Source organism: Ranitomeya imitator, chromosome 10, assembly GCF_032444005.1.
Source record: "Ranitomeya imitator isolate aRanImi1 chromosome 10, aRanImi1.pri, whole genome shotgun sequence".
Taxonomy (NCBI): Eukaryota; Metazoa; Chordata; class Amphibia; order Anura; family Dendrobatidae; genus Ranitomeya; species Ranitomeya imitator.
The window spans coordinates 10,614,840-10,635,253 of NC_091291.1; the positions used below are offsets into that span (position 1 = coordinate 10,614,840).

General features: G+C 44.0%; 1 protein-coding gene across 2 annotated transcripts in view; it reads left to right on the forward strand.

Moving 5' to 3' along the window:
- Positions 1-20,414, forward strand: part of LOC138650839 (sushi, nidogen and EGF-like domain-containing protein 1) — a 62,998-nt gene that overhangs the window by 12,078 nt on the left and 30,506 nt on the right. The window lies entirely within an intron of this gene.

The following is a 20,414-nucleotide window of genomic DNA, read 5'->3' on the forward strand; positions in this document are numbered from 1 at the left end:
CAGGGAGCTCCCCCTAGTGGTGACTGCAGACATAATTTTATTATGTATCTCTGTATACATGGAGCTCCCCCTAGTGGTGACTGCAGACAGGATCTTATCATGTATCTCTGTATACAGGGAGCTCCCCCTAGTGGTGGCTGCAGACAGGATCTTATCATGTATCTCTGTATACAGGGAGCTACCCCTAATGGTGACTGCAGACATAATTTTATTATGTATCTCTGTATACATGGAGCTCCCCCTAGTGGTGACTGCAGACAGGATATTGTCATGTATCTCTGTATACAGGGAGCTCCCCCTAGTGGTGACTGCAGACAGGATCTTATCATGTATCTCTGTATACAGGGAGCTCCCCCTAGTGGTGGCTGCAGACAGGATCTTATCATGTATCTCTGTATACAGGGAGCTCCCCCTAGTGGTGGCTGCAGACAGGATCTTATCATGTCTCTCTGTATACAGGGAGCTCCCCCTAGTGGTGGCTGCAGAAAGGATCTTATCATGTATCTCTGTATACAGGGAGCTACCCCTAATGGTGACTGCAGACAGAATTTTATCATGTATCTCTGTATACATGGAGCTCCCCCTAGTGGTGACTGCAGACAGGATCTTATCATGTATCTCTGTATACAGGGAGCTCCCCCTAGTGGTGACTGCAGACAGGATCTTATCATGTGTCTCTGTATACAGGGAGCTCCCCCTAGTGGTGACTGCAGACAGAATCTTATCATGTATCTCTGTATACAGGGAGCTCCCCCTAGTGGTGACTGCAGACAGAATCTTATCATGTGTCTCTGTATACAGGGAGCTCCCCCTAGTGGTGACTGCAGACAGAATCTTATCATGTATCTCTGTATACAGGGAGCTCCCCCTAGTGGTGACTGCAGACAGAATCTTATCATGTATCTCTGTATACAGGGAGCTCCCCCTAGTGGTGACTGCAGACAGAATCTTATCATGTGTCTCTGTATACAGGGAGCTCCCCCTAGTGGTGACTGCAGACAGAATCTTATCATGTATCTCTGTATACAGGGAGCTCCCCCTAGTGGTGACTGCAGACAGAATCTTATCATGTGTCTCTGTATACAGGGAGCTCCCCCTAGTGGTGACAGCAGACAGGATCTTATCATGTATCTCTGTATACAGGGAGCTCCCCCTAGTGGTGGCTGCAGACAGGATCTTATCATGTATCTCTGTATACAGGGAGCTCCCCCTAGTGGTGGCTGCAGACAGGATCTTATGTATCTCTGTATGTAGAGAGCTCCCCCTAGTGGTGACTGCAGACAGGATCTTATCATGTATCTCTGTATACAGGGAGCTCCCCCTAGTGGTGGCTGCAGACAGGATCTTATCATGTATCTCTGTATACAGGGAGCTCCCCCTAGTGGTGACTGCAGACAGAATCTTATCATGTGTCTCTGTATACAGGGAGCTCCCCCTAGTGGTGACTGCAGACAGAATCTTATCATGTATCTCTGTATACAGGGAGCTCCCCCTAGTGGTGACTGCAGACAGAATCTTATCATGTATCTCTGTATACAGAGAGCTCCCCCCAGTGGTTGCTGCCAACAGAATCTTACCATGTACTGTATATATGTATACAGAGATCTTACCCTAGTGGCGGCTACAAACCAAATCTAAATTTCTATGCCTATACTGAAGAACAGGAAATTTGTATAAGATATAAAAAGCTCTGAGTGCAAAAAAAAAACATTATTGTACATCATAAATTCAATATAAGTCTATATGTGTTTGTTATAATAATGACGTTATACACTGGTTTAAAATAGTTGATGCAGATGATCTTTAATTTAGGAAAAGGCTTTTGCAAATTGAAACACTGAATTAAAAAATTTAACAGCCATTTCTATGTATTCGAAATAGGAACCAAAGCCACTTTCAGTATAGTCCTTTTCTCCCATCTTGTCTTTCAACTCATTCATGAATTTAATTTGCAATGTCACCATTTTCTTCCATGCGGCCGTTATCTCCTGGTATTCTGCGTACATGAGTTTACGCTGAGTCAGCAGTTGGCCCCTTTCTGCTTGTAGCTGGTCGTGTTCAGCCATCAGTTGCCTCCGTTCAGCCATTAATTGTTTTCGTTCATGTTTTATCTGAATTCTATCATTGATCAGTTGGTAACTGCTGAAAACCTGAGGATTAAAGAATTGCTTCTGGGTAACTGAGAATTACAGTCATCATATATAAGTGCAAATTATTATTTAGCTCCTTTGATAATGCATGTTGGCAATTAGCATTTAGTATAAACGTGCGATTATACTGCACAACCTGCATCCGTTAAGTAGCTACATGTTTGCCCGATCACAGGCAAAACCAGCTTTGACCTTCCTATCCAGGTGAAATTTTTCAAATCTGATGTCATGTCGGACGCTGTTCACACTAGGGCGTCTGACAGACAGCGGTAATTCCACATTTGTCCACTATACGCTCAGTGGCGCCGGCTAAATTTTATCCAGGTTACCCAGGGTTAATCTGGCTGGTAATCTGGTTGGAGGCTGGGTCACGCCCGTGGCCTTTAAATATCACAGCAAAACATATAAAAACATTTAAAATGTACCAATAGTGTACAAAAACAGCCCTATTCAAATGCCCTACAAATAAATATGACGTCGACATGAAACATAATACAATGGGTCAGCATAATATATGTCACCTGATATAGATGAAATAATACCCCCTAGTTGAAAGGGAAACACATCCATATATGCTTAGGGCATAAGAGATCATAGGTGCAAAGAACCATAAGCCCCCTATTGGAAAAGCTAGAGCAAAGAAAACCTTGTAAAAAGGATGTCCGTATCAAATCTACTAATTGGTTTGGAAGTAAAGTGCCCAGCAGATAACAAGGAAAAACAGGGTAGGGTGTGTGAGCCCCACGCGTATCGCCGCCCCTGACAAAGCTGCTGTGGCGGCGATACGCGTGGGGCTCACACACCTTACCCTACCCTGCCTTATGCCGTTCACATTTAGGCACTGGCTTCTATTTGACTTTGTGTAGTCAATATATTTTTGGGTTCCAGCCTGTCTTTTTTTCTTTTTTTCTCCCCGCCTCAGATGAGTATGCTGGGCATTATATTGCCCCCCCTCTGTAACTATAGGCTGTTTTTCCTTGTTATCTGCTGGGCACTTTACTTCCAAACCAATTAGTAGATTTGATCTAGTGTTTTTGTACACATTTGATAGGGGTGTTTTTGTACACTATTGGTACATTTTAAATGTTTTTATATGTTTTGCTGTGATGTTCAATAAACATTGTGTTATTTTTCTACTTTCTATGGTTGTGCGGGCCTGTTTCATAGTCCATTCTGTTTTCTTTTTTTGGTTATACATTTAATATTGGACTAGGCACTGCACCCTATAACATTTATTTGTGTACACAGCTTGAGTGCACCCTTTACAAGTGTTCGTGGCCTTTAAATAGCCAATCTGGACTTTGGGCGTCGCCGATTATAGCTTGTGTCTTGTGCCTGGTGATCTCGGTCTCCAGTGATGGTCTAGGAGTTGAAATATCGTATCTGGTGGTGTATTATCCTTTGTCATATTTGTTTTTATTTTTGCCCTGTGCACATTATAGTGTTTTCCTGTGTGTCTGCGGCGTGGTGCGTTTTTAGTTTTCCCTGTCTGTACTTTCTGTGTAGGTTGATGTGTGGTCTTATCACTGGGTGGCGGGTGGAGGTTTCAGCATAGGGCTGAAACAGGAGTCAGGGTCAGGCCTGGCGGCCCAGACAAGCACACCATCAGTGTAAATTCTGGGAGAGGGACAGACAGGGTTTTCCCCAGTCTGAGGGATATCGCAGGGGCCCGGGTAATCAGCTTTAGTCTACCCAATACCCCCGTGACATCTGACACGTGACACTAATAACTTTGGAATGCTTCTTCCATTACTAGTGATTCTATTTTTTCATGATACTTTTTATTTCATGGGAAATAAATTGATTAAGCCTTGAAGAGTCAGTGACTGAGTCGGACCCGGGGACGGCATACAAGCTACCAACGTCGAGGATTGTGGGCCATACTTCCATCAGGGTTTCCTCCACTTCCTATACCAGTTCCTGCCCACTTCCTCCTCCTCATCTTCCATCTCCAAATTGTCATCTCGGAGCATGTCGTCCATATCAGTCACAAGTTGGAAAAAGTGCAGCACTGCCTCGGTGAAGAGGCAACAGGCTCTGCTGAAACTAATTTGTCAAGGTAACAAACAACGCATTGCTGCTGAATTTTGGAAGAGTATAACAGACCAGACATACTGTATCTGTGGCTGTCACCGCTGAACCTACAACCAGGCATGGTCATGTGTGATAATGGATGCAACCTGGTGACTACAGTTGCTGCCGATCTGGCAGTGCTGCATCAGTGCTTGCGAGTGCCAGCTCACCGACTGGTGTGCGATGTGACCACACACTGGAACTCCATATTACACATGATAGCAAGGCTTTGTGAGCTGTAGAAGGCTGTGGTTGAATACCAGCTGCAATATGCCAGTCATTATTATGGTCAGCCTCCTCACATAACAACTGACGAGTGTGCATGTATGTCTGACATCTGTGAGGTTCTATGAAACTTTAAAGAATCAAACAAGATGGTGATCAGCGATGACGCCATAATCAGGTGTAAACATCCCAATTCTGAGTCTATTCAAACAATTAAAGAGGAAGGAAATGGAAATGGAGGAAGAAAGTACCCAGGGAGATACTACCTATCCCAGCCTCATCTCATCTTCTCAGTGCGGATTGGGTGATAATGAGCAGGATGAGGAGGAACAGAAGATGGTTGCTTGCACTACAGAGGGTACTACCTAAACCAGCTTCAGCCCATCTGTTTAGCATGGATGGGCAGAAGAGGTAGAGTAGTGGGAGTAGGAGATGATGGAGAGTCGTCCTCCTGGTGGGGACAGGGAAGTCTTGCCTGTTGGGAGACTGGCACACATGGCTAACTTTATGTCCCGCTGCCTTTCCTGTGACCTTAGCGTTATACGCATTTTGTCCGCATTTTGGCCAACACTGATTGTTGATTGCTCACCCTTCTCGACCCATGCTACAAGGATAACTTTCCATCTCTCTAGAGGGCTAGTAAGATGGTGCAATACCAGAAGGTCCTAGTCGAACAATTGATACAAAAATTCCTATCTGACAACGTTGAGCAACCAAGGAGGAGAGACTAGGGAGCAAGTATGGACTTGGGATGAAATTCAGCCCTGGCCTTTGAAATCACACAGGCCCATGTTGTCCCCGTACCCAAGAACCAGATGGGATATATTACTAATATTACCCTGGATGGAGGAAAGGAAGATTTGCTACAAGACCAATATTTCTAATCGTACCTGTGGCCTGCTGGGGTAAGTGACGGAGTCAGCTAATTTGTGCGCCGTCACAAGTCTTAACAGTATGGGTGTCTTGAGAGCACTGATTCTATTAACAACATAGCAGACAAGGTAGCCCACGACCAGACAAGTCCTTCTGGCATTTGCTAGAATTGCCAGATGGCCAGTCTGGCCCTGCTAGGGAGACACACCCCAGGTCCAACAGAGGCAGGGAAATACTATCAAAGGTCTGTAACAGTTTCATTAGACCCTCACAGTGCACAGGACGTGATGCGCAGGGAAGTCTGACAAGGAGGGAAAGTTTTGGAAGATGGTGAAGGAGTACCTAGCAGACTGCACCATTGTCCTCCATTATTCCTTTGTGCACAACTATTGAGTATCCAAGCTGGACATGTGACATGAACTGTCCTTCTACGCTTTAGAAGTGCTTTCCTGCCATGCCATTAGTATTTTTTTTTTCAGAGCAGGTTTTTTGTGCTGCCATGGGCATAATAACTAATACACACATCCACCTGTCAACTGAAAATGCTGACTCTTGTAAAAATGAACAAGGCCTAGATTGGCCTAGACTTTTTTTTCTGATGTATTCCCATGCATCCCTTTGCACTCACAAGAGGGCATACGGTTCATAATTTCTTCTTTTTCGTGTCCTCCTCCACCATATCAAGAGGGTCACCATTATAACAGGTCCTCTCTCATCATTTTAAGAGGGTCATCATGTTAACCTCGCTCATAATTTTTGAGGGTAAACAGGTGGCCCTAACTCACAATTTTTACATGGTCATCATGCGGTCCTCACTATAAATTTTAAAAGGGTCATCATTCGGCCTTTGCTCATAATTCTTAGAGGATAAATAGGTGACCCTCGCTCAAAATGCTTACACAGTTATCAGGCGGCCCTAGCTACAACTTTTAAGAGGGTATACAGGTCGGCCCTCGTTCAAAATTCCTTTTCACGGATACTTATTTTATTTTCCCTATTAATACAGGAAAGATTGCAGATATATATTATATATCTAATTTAAAATGTGCAAGATGTGCAGTAAGGGATGAGGAAGTGGACGTGCTGCTGATGGTGCACGCAGAGGCCAAGGCCGTGGGACTGGTGAAACTGTGCCTGCTATGGTAGCACAACAAACACGCTCTTCATGAGACCTTGCTCCTTTCCCACTTTGCAGGGTGACACGAGACACCACTCTTGAAACCAGAACAGCGTGAACAGGTGGTCTGTTGAATGGCAGATAATGCATTCAGTATTTTTCCCTGCACCACCTTGTCTCCCACATGGTCCAGTCTCACTAGCCAAGAGTCTAGAACACAATCGTCACGCTGATCCTCTTTCCTCCCACCATGTCGACTCCCAGGAGAAAAGTGATCCCACACTCCAACATTCCGAGGAACTCCTTATGTCTCCATTTATTGATTCTGGCCTCTCGCTCTGCATGTTTCAAGAGGGACATGAGAAAATCTTGTGTGGTGATGCCCAAATATTTGAGTAGCCACAGTCAGAAGAAGGATGATGATAAGACACAGTGCCAAGTGGAAGACAAGAGGGTGGACAATGAAATCACTGACCCAACCTTGGAAGGTGGCATGCAGAGCGAGCGCAGCAGCGCAGAGGGGGAGGGATCTGCAGCACAACAACAGGCAGGAAAAGGCAGTGTAGTGGCCAGAGGCACAAGGCGGACAACTATTCATTAGAGCACACACATGGGGCAAGATGCCAGGCCAAGGGTTAGGTATTACCGTACTTTTTTTCTGGTGTATTCCCATGCACCCCTGCCCACCCAAAAAAGGTATGCTTTTTTTGTTTTCGTCTTTTTCTTGTCTTCTTCCTCCTCTTCCACCATATCAACACGATCATCATGCAGCTCTTGATCCAAATTATTTGAGGGTCATAATTTGGCCCTTGTTCCAAATTAGACGGTCAGCAGGCATCCCTCGCTCAAAATCTTTAGACTAGGAAGACTGCAACGCAATAAACACTGCCTATATGCCACTAATGCAAAACCAACCCTCCTCTTGCAGCTATCCATAAACAGAGTGCAGTATTTAGCCCTGACTAGTGAGGGGCAAACCCAAATGTGAAAGTTCATGATACGTACCAGACACCTAGTGTCTGTTCACGGACTCCAAACACGGACTTCCCAAGGAAGTCCATGTTACTGTTCAGGTTCAGCAGCCCAAACAAAGCTTGTTGAAAGGCTACAGCACATTCAATCACCAAGATTTCCGGTGTGGGCATTTCTGGCTCCATCACAGCCATGATAGCTATTGACATAGCTGAGATTGGTCAGCACAGCAAGTCAAAAATAAATAAATAATTTAGAAAAAAACTTGGGGTCCCCTCAATTTTTTACAACAAGTGCAGGTAAAGCAGACAGCTGCGGGCTACAGCCCTCAGCTGTCTGCTTCATCTTGGCTGGTTATCAAAAATAGAGGGGCCCCATGTCATTTTTTTGTTAATTATTTAAATAATTTAAAAAAAGGTGTGTGTTCCGCCCCCATTTTTGATAACCAGCCAAGGTAAAGCAGACAGCTGAAGACTGATATTCTGAGGCTGGGAAGGTCCATGGGTATTTGGGCCTCCCCAGTCTAAGTGTAGCATCCCAATGCCACCCCAGAAAAGGTGCATCCATTAAATATGCCAATTCTTGTGCATTGCCCAGCTATTCCCGCTTGCCATGGTGCGTTGGCAGGTGGGGTAATATTTTGGGGTTGATGTCAGCTGTTTAATGTCCACTGACATCGAGTCCAGAGGTTAGGGAGGTTAGGTTAGGGAGGTTAGGTTAGGGAGGTTAGGTTAGGGAGGCGTCTCAAAGCGAGACTTCATAGTTCTCCTTATCACCGCCGGTCACAGCGGCTGGTTTACAAGCTGTCCTCTGTGTGACAGCGTGGAAACCCACAACGCTGTGAACGGCGGTGACTTCAGTAGGGTTACCGCCGGTCAGAGCCACTGTTTTCCATGTTGTCACAGAGAGGACAGTGTGGGAACTGCCAGCTGTTTGGGCCCCCCATGGCTTGGGATCAAGCTTGGGTTTACCATTTAACATCGGATATATACATGCTAACTTGTGTCTATAAAACTTTCCAGCTGAATCACAGGAATTACACATAAGGAAGGAGATGTGTCCTCCCAAAATGTCACGTCCTATGGCACCAAGTATCCTCAGCATGTCAGTTGTTCAGCTTGTTACTGTGTTTGCTTCTGTAAAATATCAGGACTATGTCCGATGAAAAATGCAAGATGGGAGAAGCCTGTACATAAAAGTTATAAAGACTGTAGGAAGCTTACTCATTTGTGGGTTTGTTTCTCCATACATGAGGTTAGAAAGTTTAAAAAAATATATATTTATATATCTATGTAAAGCTGTTGACTAATAAATGTCATTTCCACCACTAGGTGGCACTTTACTACTGTTACCTCTCACAGCGCACCGTGTGGTTAGGAGGAGTATTACAAATAAAAATGTAATAAATTTTAAATATCTTGTGTGCTGCTGCACTCTTTAGCATATACTGTAATACATTTGGAGCTCGCCAGGCTGCCTGGACTAACTTTCACTTGTTTAATTATTAGACCACATTAGTAAATTAGTATTCATAATCAGAAAGGTCCTATAGAGGGGGACAATATGTTGAGAATTTAGGGCTTATTCATAGCTGTTGAATATCCTCTCCTATCACACTATTCACATGTGTTACCTTCTGAGTTTTTTGTAATGACTTGACATATTTGAAGCTGGAAAGAAAATATTAATATTTTTGGAATCAACTTACTATTAGAAGACAGACGAGAAAGGTAAATTGCACGCGATGCTGAGCCAAATACGTCTTCCTTACGTATGCGCCAAACGATTCTTGTCTGACTGTGTAAGAATACAGAAAATCTGATAAGATACCTAACAAAGTCTCTTACAATCACCTGTACTATTGATTTATACTTTGATTGTTGAAAGTCCAGTCCCTTTTAAAATGTCACTACCGTGAAAAAAAGTAATGTAATATATATAGTATCAACTGACCATTCCGAGATGGTACAGAAAAATAAGTTGTGCCCAACACAGAGCCAAAAAGTTTTTCACTATGAGCCCCACTTAAGAAAAATAATAATTTAAAAAAGGTGGCCTGACTGTACTTCAGACCAGTCGCACTCACTAACTAGGAGTTCCTGCACTGAAGTGAACTTAACCCTGCTGTTGTCTTCGGTCTGGGGAGACCGATTTTGCACTTTGGTATATTTTGGGGTGTTCAAGATGCGGTTCTGAAACTTGTGGTTGATTGACTTAAATGAGGATGGGTCGGTCGGCCACGGGTTTCAGAGCCGCATCTTGAATATTTTAAAAAATATTGAAGTTCAAGGTCGGTCGTTTTTGACCGAAGACAACAGCAGGGTTAACCAAGTTTTTATTGCCACTCAAGTGCCAATCTTTAGCCCCTGTGTGGAGAACCCACTACACTTCACACTAAGGAGACGTCTTTGCACTGTGAGAGCCCGTTTTATCTCTCTGGGACTTGTGATCCGGCCGAGAGGAGAGGACAGCGGTGTGAGGTGGGACCTCCCCTGCTGCTAAAGGCCACAGAGGTACCACCGCTGTACACCGATTACACTCACTACTCGTCCGTACCTGATCCTCGCTACACCAGATCTGGACAGGGAGCTCACGGGGACGCACCGCTGCCACGGCCTGTGGTCATTTACATCCTGGGTGAGGGCGAAAGCTCACGGATGGGCACGGTGTGGGGTCCTGCTGCCTTTCCTGCTGCGGCGCTCTGCAGCTCTCCTGTCCCGACGGTGGATCCCAGCTTAGTGTGCCTCTGTGAGGACGCGGCAGCGCTGGCTATTTTGCCCTTAAAAAATCTATCTCACTTGATAACATGGACGACTCGGACCTCAGTGGAGCTGACTCTGATAGCGACTCTGCCCTGGAAGATGCAGCGCCTATATCCAGAGCCTTTATGAAGAAACTAATGGTCTAGAATATGAAACCTCTTCTGGAGGAACTGTCTGGTATGCGTTCAGATCTCCAACGATTGGGGCAAAGGGTAGAGGTGCTGGAATCGGCTACTACAGATACAGTTGATGCTTTAACCTGTCTCCAAGACCAGGTCCTTAAACAACAGCACCATCTCAACGTTGAGCTGCTAGCTGCGGAGGATCAGGAAAATAGGAGCAGGAGGAAAAACATTTGCATAAGAGGCATCCCGGAGTCCTTTACACGAGAAGCCTTAGAGAAAGTAACCAGAGAAATTTTTGCCAATCTTTTAGGTCAAGAAAGAGCATTCACAATTACAATTGAAAGAGTTCACCGAGCACTGAGACCTAAGCCAAAGGCTGAAGAACCGCCCAGAGATGTCATTTGCGGCATTCTCAGCTACGTTGATACGGCAGCTGTTCTAGCAAGTGCCAGAGAAAAAGAAAAGATTATATATGACAACTCCCAAATTCAGCTATTCCAAGACCTGTCTTCCTCCACTTTAACGAAGAGACAAATCCTACGTCCCCTTCTCTCAGCCTTAAAAGCCAAAAACTTGGCGTATAAATGGCTTTTTCCTTTTGGACTGGCAGTTAACACAGGAGGTCGGCAGATTGTGGTCCGCACCCCAGAGGACGTGCCTAATTTTTGGGAGTCGCTAGATATTTCACCAATTGAGCTCCTCTCTTGGATGCCGGTCGGCACCAACTGGAGACTTCCTCAGATTACAAAACCACAAGAATGGTCCCTAAAGAAGAAGGATACTTCTCCGAAAGTCAAGAAATATGACCCCAAGAAACACCCTCCATGAAGAAACGCCCTCCTTGACATCACATTATCTAACATGCTTTCCTCGTCCTCTTTCTCTTTTTGATGTCCATGGATCTCTATGGGCCTAATTTTCATTAGGTTGTTCTATTTTACAATGTCAAGTTTTTATTCGTCATTCTCATTTTTTGGTTCACAACTTATAGATCCCTGGCGTATTCTCCACCCCACCACAAAGGATTATACATTCTTCCCCCCCCCCCCCTCATTACTCTTATCACCGAATCGACCTCCTCCTGATTCAGTCCCAATCCTTGCGCTTAATTAAGTCTGCCAGTATAGGATTGATCACAATTTCTGACCGTGCCCCAGTCTTTATTGATATCACCATCAATACCTTACCCCGTCCCGCAACTTCCTGGAGATTAAATGAATCTTTATTGGACACCCCACAGAATCTTGAAAAAATAAAATCCATCATCTCACACAAAAATATTTTTGCGCTGTAGACATAGATGCTAGGTCCACGGGAACAAGAGCAGTAAGCTCACTTCCCGATGGCTCAAAAAACCAAAATGGAAGTAAATTTATAAAACATATTCAGACAAATTCTAATTCGAGGGTGGATAGGTCTGATGAGATTGCGGAGGCGTTCAGACCCACCTGAAACTATGAAGGACCAAGAAACTATGAAGGATTCAGAACTTCTTGACCACTCTCTCCCTTCCAAAAGTTCAACCCAAAGATTATTTAGCTCTACTCTCCACAATCACTCCTCAAGAGATTAAAGACACCTTACAATCAATGGCTAATAATAAAACTCCAGGTCCTGGTGGACTCCCTGTTGGGTTACTATAAGAAATTCTTGGATTTGCTCCTCCCTCAACTAGTCTCTCTCTTTAACTCATTCCTGGCAGGAGACACCCCATCTAAGCAGACCCTAGAGGCCCACATAACTGTTATCCCTAAGGAGGGGAGAGATGGCAGCTTTTGTGGTAATTACAGACCTATTTCGTTGCTCAACACGGATATAAAATTATGGGCAAAGATCCTTGCTTCCAGAATTAATACTGTTCTGGATTCTTTAATCCACCCTGATCAAGTTGGCTTCGTTAAAGGCCGAGAGGGTAAAGATAATGCCACAAAAATTCTTCTAGCCATTTCTTACGCGAGGCGCTCTGGTACCCCTCTGACCATTCTATCAACAGATGCCGAGAAGGCCTTTGATAGAGTCAGTTGGCATTATATGGTAAGCACCTTACGGAAGTTTGACTTCCCCTCTCCTTTAATCGATGCCAATTATGACTCTGCTAAGGTCAGAGTAAATGGGTTGGTTTCGGACCCCTTCGCGATTAGAAATCTGAAAGTTGTGTTATTTAGTTGAACATGTTTACTGACTTATATCTGTTGTTCTTTCAAATCACCGGCGGATTTGCCTTACCTCGCTGGTCCATTATCGTGATGTTTTTTTTAAAGATGTAAGTTCTTTTATGAAATTTTCTTTGTAATTTTGAAAATTCTAAATAAAGAATTAAAAAAACAAATAAATAAATAAATAATAATAATTTTATTTCTATAGCGCCAACATATTCCACAGAACGTTACAAATTAATCAGGGTCATGTACAGACAATAAAGACAATACAATGTAACACATAATTAATAATAATAATAATAATTTTTATTTATATAGCGCCAACATATTCCGCAGCGCTTTACAAATTATAATTATAATTCCGCAGTTACAGGAGGAACGAGGGTTCGGCTCACAAGATACAATCTCACTTGTTTTGTCTGTCTCCGTAAGTATACAGATAAATGATAATAATGAAAGGTAACAGTAAATAACTCCTTACGCATGTATGTATCGGTATTTTCTCATCTTTGTCATGTCTAGCATTTTCTACTTGATCTATGTACCTTATTTTTTGGACTATAAGACACATGCCAAATTTGGGGGAGGAAAATAGGAAAAAAAGATTTTTTTTAGAAGATGGGGGTCTGTCTTAAAGTACGAATTTAGAGCGGAGTCACAGGAAGCATGGTCCCTTCCTTAGGTTGCTGCAAAAGTGGGCAATGCTGCGGGCCCTAGGAGAAGTGGGTGGCCCAGTGTTGAGATGCTGCGGGCCCGATGTCGGTGGTGAGGCAGAGCGGATACAGCGGGCCCGGTGGTGGCGGTGAGGCAAAGCGGATGCTGCGGGCCTGGTGTCGGCAGTAAGGCAGAGCGGAGTGCATTGCTTTTCCGGGTGCCATTTTCCCAAAGCCGTTGGCAGGTAGAAGTGTCTCCTGCACAAACTGGGATCTCAGCCCTGAAAAGATCTGAATCTGCGCAAGCACCGCCTCTGGCGGTCATCTTTCTGGAGCCATGGGCTTCAGGCTAATGGCCACCAGAGGCGGCGCTTGCGCAGATTGAGATCTCGGGTGGGTCGAGATCCCAGTCTGAGCAGGAGCCACCTACGGTGGCCCACGGCTTTGGGAAAATGGCCTCTGAGAAAGTAATGAACTCCACTCTTTCTCACGACCAACACCGGGCCCGCAGCATCGCGCCTCTTCTGCCACCACTGGCTTCCTGAGGAAGGGACCACTCCCACTCCACCACCGCCGCAGCCCCCAGGTAAACTATATTCGAACTATAAGATGCACCCTCCCATTTACCTCACAAATTTTTGGGGAAAAAAGTGCGTTTTATAGTTCGAAAAATATGGTATATAGCTTTCTTTGTTAGAGAGATGTGAGTGAATGAGAAAGAATAAAAATAGGGAAAAAAAGACGATGATCAAGGATAAGTGAAAGAGCGGGAAGGGGAGATACATACCCTATATCTGGTTTCTAATCTTTACACTTACATGTTTAGTTTCTGAAAGAAATTACCCTGACCAATGAGTTTTTAATAATGATATGAATATATGAAAATAATGAATGAATATGTATTCATGGTTTATTATTATATGAGTACACCAAAACCATAAATACTAAGCTGGCTATTGAACTTTACAGCAGGGTCGCTTGCGGTCTGGATTATTGAAACTTACACATAATTCTCCCCTAAAAATGCCCTCAGAGCACAGCACCATATGGATAGTCCCCTAGGTGAAGTGCCATAATGCAGTGTCCTTGAAAGGGCCCAAAATAAAATGTGCTATATAGTGCCCCATATAAATAGTGGCCTGCACAACAATGACCCCCTAAATCAAATCAGATCACACACTGTAATCAATCCCACACCCTCCAGAGCAGACATCTGCATACTTACCCTACTTCCGTCTCCTCACCTCTTCAGCTCTAGGTACTAGCACCCAGATAAAGGGCAGCGGCGCTCAATGTAGAAAGTTATAGGCGTTCTTTGAAGATCAGGAGGGACATCAAAAATAATAAAAGGTAACAGAGGTGATAGAAGGAGGTGGAATTAGAGCATTGTCCGTTCCATAAAAAAAAAATCTCGCTGTCAGTGTCTGTCGTGTCTGACAGCAGCATTTCACAAGTGCCAACAGAGGGGAGCGTTCTTCCATGCTAGATCGTTTCTTCTTGTCCTTCCATGCTTCCATCGTTGCGCCTGTGACAGGATCATGGGGTGCCAATGGATTGTGAAGACCCCCAAGCCTGTCATTATGATTCTCCTGTGAATGCCAGCTCGAGGCCGGCATTCATAGGAAATCAAGATTTTCAGTATATATATATATATATATATATATATATATATATATTGTATATATATACACAGCATATATATATATATATATATATCAGTTCTGATGCCCTGCTATGTACAGTACAATCGATCAGATGATCACAGCTTCAAGTCTCCTAAGGAGACTATTAAATACTGTGAAAAGTAAAAAAAAAGTTTTAAAAAATATGAAAAAAAACACAAAACACAAAAGTTCAAATCACCCCCTTTGCCAACAATTAGAAGAAAAAAAACATCCATATCTGGTATTGCTGCGTTCATAAAAGTCCAGTCTATCAAAATATAAAATAAATTATACTCTTTTACCAGAGCAGCACTCACTTTCCAAAGGTTATAATTACTACGTCTGTCCAATTAACCTTGACCCCTATTGTCATTATCTTACCTTTAATTAACGATGTCGGAGTCCCCTCTACAATGATTTTCTCTTGTGTGAGCTACAAGGTTTCGTTTCCGTTTTACCAGCCAGTTACAGGCAAAACTTTCACATTTGGACTTTAACTTATATAACCGGATTAACTTGTCTGAGATTCTGTCTTTTTTCTCTTAAGGCCCCTTCACATTAAGCGACGCTGCAGCGATACCGACAACGATCCGGATCGCTGCAGCGTCGCTGTTTGGTCGCTGGAGAGCTGTCACACAGACCGCTCTCCAGCGACCAACGATGTCGGTAACCAGGGTAAACATCGGGTAACTAAGCGCAGGGCTGCGCTTAGTAACCCGATGTTTACCCTGGTTACCATGCTTAAAGTAAAAAAAAAAAAACACTACATACTTACCTACAGCCGTCTGTCCTCCAGCGCTGTGCTCTGCTCTCCTCCTGTACTGTCTGTGAGCACAGCGGCCGGAAAGCAGAGCGGTGACGTCACCGCTCTGCTTTCCGGCTGACCGACGCTCACAGCCAGTACAGGAGGAGAGCAGAGCACAGCGCTGGAGAACAGACGGCTGTAGGTAAGTATGTAGTGTTTGTTTTTTTTTACTTTTAGCATGGTAACCAGGGTAAACATCGGGTTACTAAGCGCGGCCCTGCGCTTAGTTACCCGATGTTTACCCTGGTTACCAGTGAAGACATCGCTAGATCGGTGTCACACACGCCGATCCAGCGATGTCAGCAGGTGTCCAGCGACGAAATAAAGTTCTGGACTTTGTTCAGCGACCAACGATCTCCCAGCAGGGGCCTGATCGTTGGTCTCTGTCACACATAACGATTTCATTAACGATATCGTTGCTACGTCACAAAAAGCAACGATATCGTTAACAATATCGTTATGTGTGAAGGTACCTTTACCCACAACCATTTCCAAGATTTCTCCCGTGCTTCCCCTTTATTCTGGAGCTGCTATCCCTGCCAATCAGTCTCTTTTCTACCTTCAAAACAATATATAAACCAAAACAAAAAACAGAGATCCCTAAAAAATAACTTTTAATAGTATCATTAAAAAGACTATATTTATCCAAGATTTTATAAAACAGTATTAAATGAACCTAGTGGACCCTAGACCAAACTACAATGAGTCCTACCTGGCAGTGGAGGTTGGCACCCTACTTTTCTGCGGTTGGCGCCCCCACTCCTCGACGACTAGCCCTTTAAAGCCCTATTAAAGACCTATAATAAGGAAAAGGCTAAATAGACCTGTTATCAACACCTAGACTAGTACCCTGCCTGCCAGTGGAGGTTGGCACCCTAATTTACTGCGGTAGGCGCCCCCACTCAACGGCGGCTAGCCCTAGGGTCCCTAATAATCCCTAAAAATCGGGATAGACAAAGAGATATTGTCCCACAAACACCACCGATACCCGTAGAAAAAAAGAAAAGAGAAAAAAGCAGAGAAAATAATATAATAAAGCCAAAAAAAATAAATAATCTCAAAAACAACAACAACAAAAAAAAATATCACTATATTCAATAGATGTAACATAGAGGGTAAGCCAAAACTGCTATGATGAAAGCAATATATTTCCTCCAAATAAATATCGATATAGGCCAGATACGGGTATACTGGGTGCAATGATATTAATGTCCACAGACAACCCAGCACTTAAATGAAATCCACTTTTGTGACACTACATAATATATCAGATGTTCAATATAAAATCACAAGTAGTGTGTGTCCATAAATATGGCGCCACCACAATGACAAAGAGTGGACAAAAGGACGATACAAAAGACAGCCTCTGGGAACACAGTCACCACTTAATAATCATCTGATGAGCCTTCGCCACTCTATTATTAAGTGGTGACTGTGTTCCCAGAGGCTGTCTTTTGTATCGTCCTTTTATTGCATTATTGCATTACATTATTGCACCCAGTATACCCGTATCTGGCCTATATCGATATTTATTTGGAGGAAATATATTGCTTTCATCATAGCAGTTTTGGCTTACCCTCTATGTTACATCTATTGAATATAGTGATATATTTTTTTTTTGTTGTTGTTGTTTTTGAGATTATTTATTTTTTTTGGCTTTATTATATTATTTTCTCTGCTTTTTTCTCTTTTCTTTTTTTCTACGGGTATCGGTGGTGTTTGTGGGACAATATCTCTTTGTCTATCCCGATTTTTAGGGATTATTAGGGACCCTAGGGCTAGCCGCCGTTGAGTGGGGGCGCCTACCGCAGTAAATTAGGGTGCCAACCTCCACTGGCAGGCAGGGTACTAGTCTAGGTGTTGATAACAGGTCTATTTAGCCTTTTCCTTATTATAGGTCTTTAATAGGGCTTTAAAGGGCTAGTCATCGAGGAGTGGGGGCGCCAACCGCAGAAAAGTAGGGTGCCAACCTCCACTGCCAGGTAGGACTCATTGTAGTTTGGTCTAGGGTCCACTAGGTACATTTAATACTGTTTTATAAAATCTTGGATAAATATAGTCTTTTTAATGATACTATTAAAAGTTATTTTTTAGGGATCTCTGTTTTTTGTTTTGGTTTATATACTTTTCTGAGATTCTGGATTATTTGTGATTGGGTTTTTTGGTTCTACCTTCAAAACAACCTCAGATGCCCGCTCTTCAGAAAACCTGCAACCTACAAAAATCCCATTGCCACCACGGTGCCATATCAGCACCTTCAACCCTCACCTGCCACCTCCTTTACCTTTACAACCTGCACTTCTATTACACACAGTTATGGTTTTAAACTACACAATTTACCTATTTAAATATAGGAAGAAAATTCAAATTGAAGTGAAATGGTGAAAAAAGCAGCAATTCCACCATTACTAGCATTCCGGATGCTGTGTTTTACAGATCAATTAAAGTAGATGGGATTAATAGATTTGTCATGCCTACTGTTCTTTTTCACGCTGCGTAAAACTCACCTGGGAGCGTTTTTCCGAGAAGCTTACTGGGACATGGTGTCCCCTTATTTTTTATAACCAGTCAGGCTAAAGCAGACAGCTGTGAGCTTATATTATCAGGCTGGTAAGATCCTTGGTTAATTGGCCCTTCCCAGCCTAAATATACCAGCCCACAGTCGAACCAGAAGTGGCATATCACATTAGATGCAGAAATTCAAAACAATAAGGTTATCTCAGTTCATGAGAACTGGGCTCTGTGAACTGAACTAACCTTACTGACGTCACCTCAGTTCCTAGCAGCCGGCACTGGCAGAGCGCAGCACAACACCAGGCGGTTGCTGCAGCTCCAGTACATGGAGTTGCGTCCTTTCAACGGAGCTCCATTCACTGGATGTAGCAGACTCGGGCTTCGTTGTGGGATCTTATGGATTATCTGCAGCCAGGCGAGGACTCTGGTACTTTGAATTTTTATTTTTAGGTTAATAAATGGGAAAAAGAGAGGATTTGTCCTGGAGTATTTTGTTCAATTAAAGGACTTTTTTTTCTGTGCGTGTCTTTCTTACTTACTGATAGACTCCTCTCTATTGCTAACACCTTGGCTGACATCAATCCCAGATTATTAAACCCAGATCCTTTCTGGCAAGTGACTCTTCTAGTTTTAATCTCACAAGAACACATGGTGCACTCAGGTTATTACTGCCCAGGTGCATAACGTTACATTTCTCCATAATCTCATCTGCCAAGTGGATACAGAAAACTCAATTTGTCCAAGTCAGCCTTCCGGAAACTGCACTATATTACATAGTTTGTGTCATCTGCAAAAATAGAAACATTATTATTCCCTTTTTCTATGTTGAATAACACACAACACTAAACCTTGGGGTCACTACTTATAACTGGAGGCCATTGAGAGTAGCCACACCTCGGGGTCACAAGTTATAACTGGAGACCAGTGAGAGTACCCACACCTCGGGGTCACTACTTATAATCAGAGGCCATTGAGAGTAGCCACACCTCGAGGTCACTACTTATAACCGGAGACCATTGAGAGTACCCACACCTCGGGGTCACTACTTATAATCAGAGGCCATTGAGAGTAGCCACACCTCGAGGGCACTACTTATAACTGGAGACCATTGAGAGTAGCCACACCTCGGGGTCACTACTTATAATCAGAGGCCATTGAGAGTAGCCACACCTCGAGGTCACCACTTATAACCGGAGACCATTGAGAGTACCCACACCTCGGGGTCACTACTTATAATCAGAGGCCATTGAGAGTAGCCACACCTCGAGGGCACTACTTATAACCGGAGACCATTGAGAGTAGCCACACCTCGGGGTCACTACTTATAATCAGAGGCCATTGAGAGTAGCCACACCTCGAGGTCACCACTTATAACCGGAGACCATTGAGAGTACCCACACCTCGGGGTCACTACTTATAATCAGAGGCCATTGAGAGTAGCCACACCTCGAGGGCACTACTTATAACCGGAGACCATTGAGAGTAGCCACACCTCGGGGTCACTACTTATAACCGAAGACCATTGAGAGTAGCCACACCTCGAGGTCACTACTTATATCCGGAGACCATTGAGAGTACCCACACCTCGAGGTCACTACTTATAACCGGAGACCAGTGAGAGTAGCCACACCTCGAGGTCACTACTTATAACCGGAGACCAGTGAGAGTACCCACACCTCGAGGTCACAACTTATAACCGGAGACCAGTGAGAGTACCCACACCTCGAGGTCACTATTTAGAACCGGAGACCAGTGAGAGTAGCCACACCTCGGGGTAACTACTTATAACCAGAGGCCATTGAGAGTAGCCACACCTCGAGGTCACAACTTATAATCAGAGGCCATTGAGAGTAGCCACACCTCGGGGTCACAACTTATAACCGGAGACCAGTGAGAGTAGCCACACCTCGAGGTCACTACTTATAACCGGAGACCATTGAGAGTAGCCACACCTCGAGGTCACTACTTATAACCGGAGGCCATTGAGAGTAGCCACACCTCGGGGTCACTACTTATAACCGGAGACCATTGAGAGTAGCCACACCTCGAGGTCACTACTTATAACCGGAGACCAGTGAGAGTAGCCACACCTCGAGGTCACAACTTATAATCAGAGGCCATTGAGAGTAGCCACACCTCGGGGTCACTACTTATAATCAGAGGCCATTGAGAGTAGCCACATCTCGAGGTCACTACTTATAACCGGAGGCCATTGAGAGAAGCCACATCTCGAGGTCACTACTTATAATCGGAGACCATTGAGAGTAGCCACACCTCGAGGTCACTACTTATAACCAGAGGCCATTGAGAGTAGCCACATCT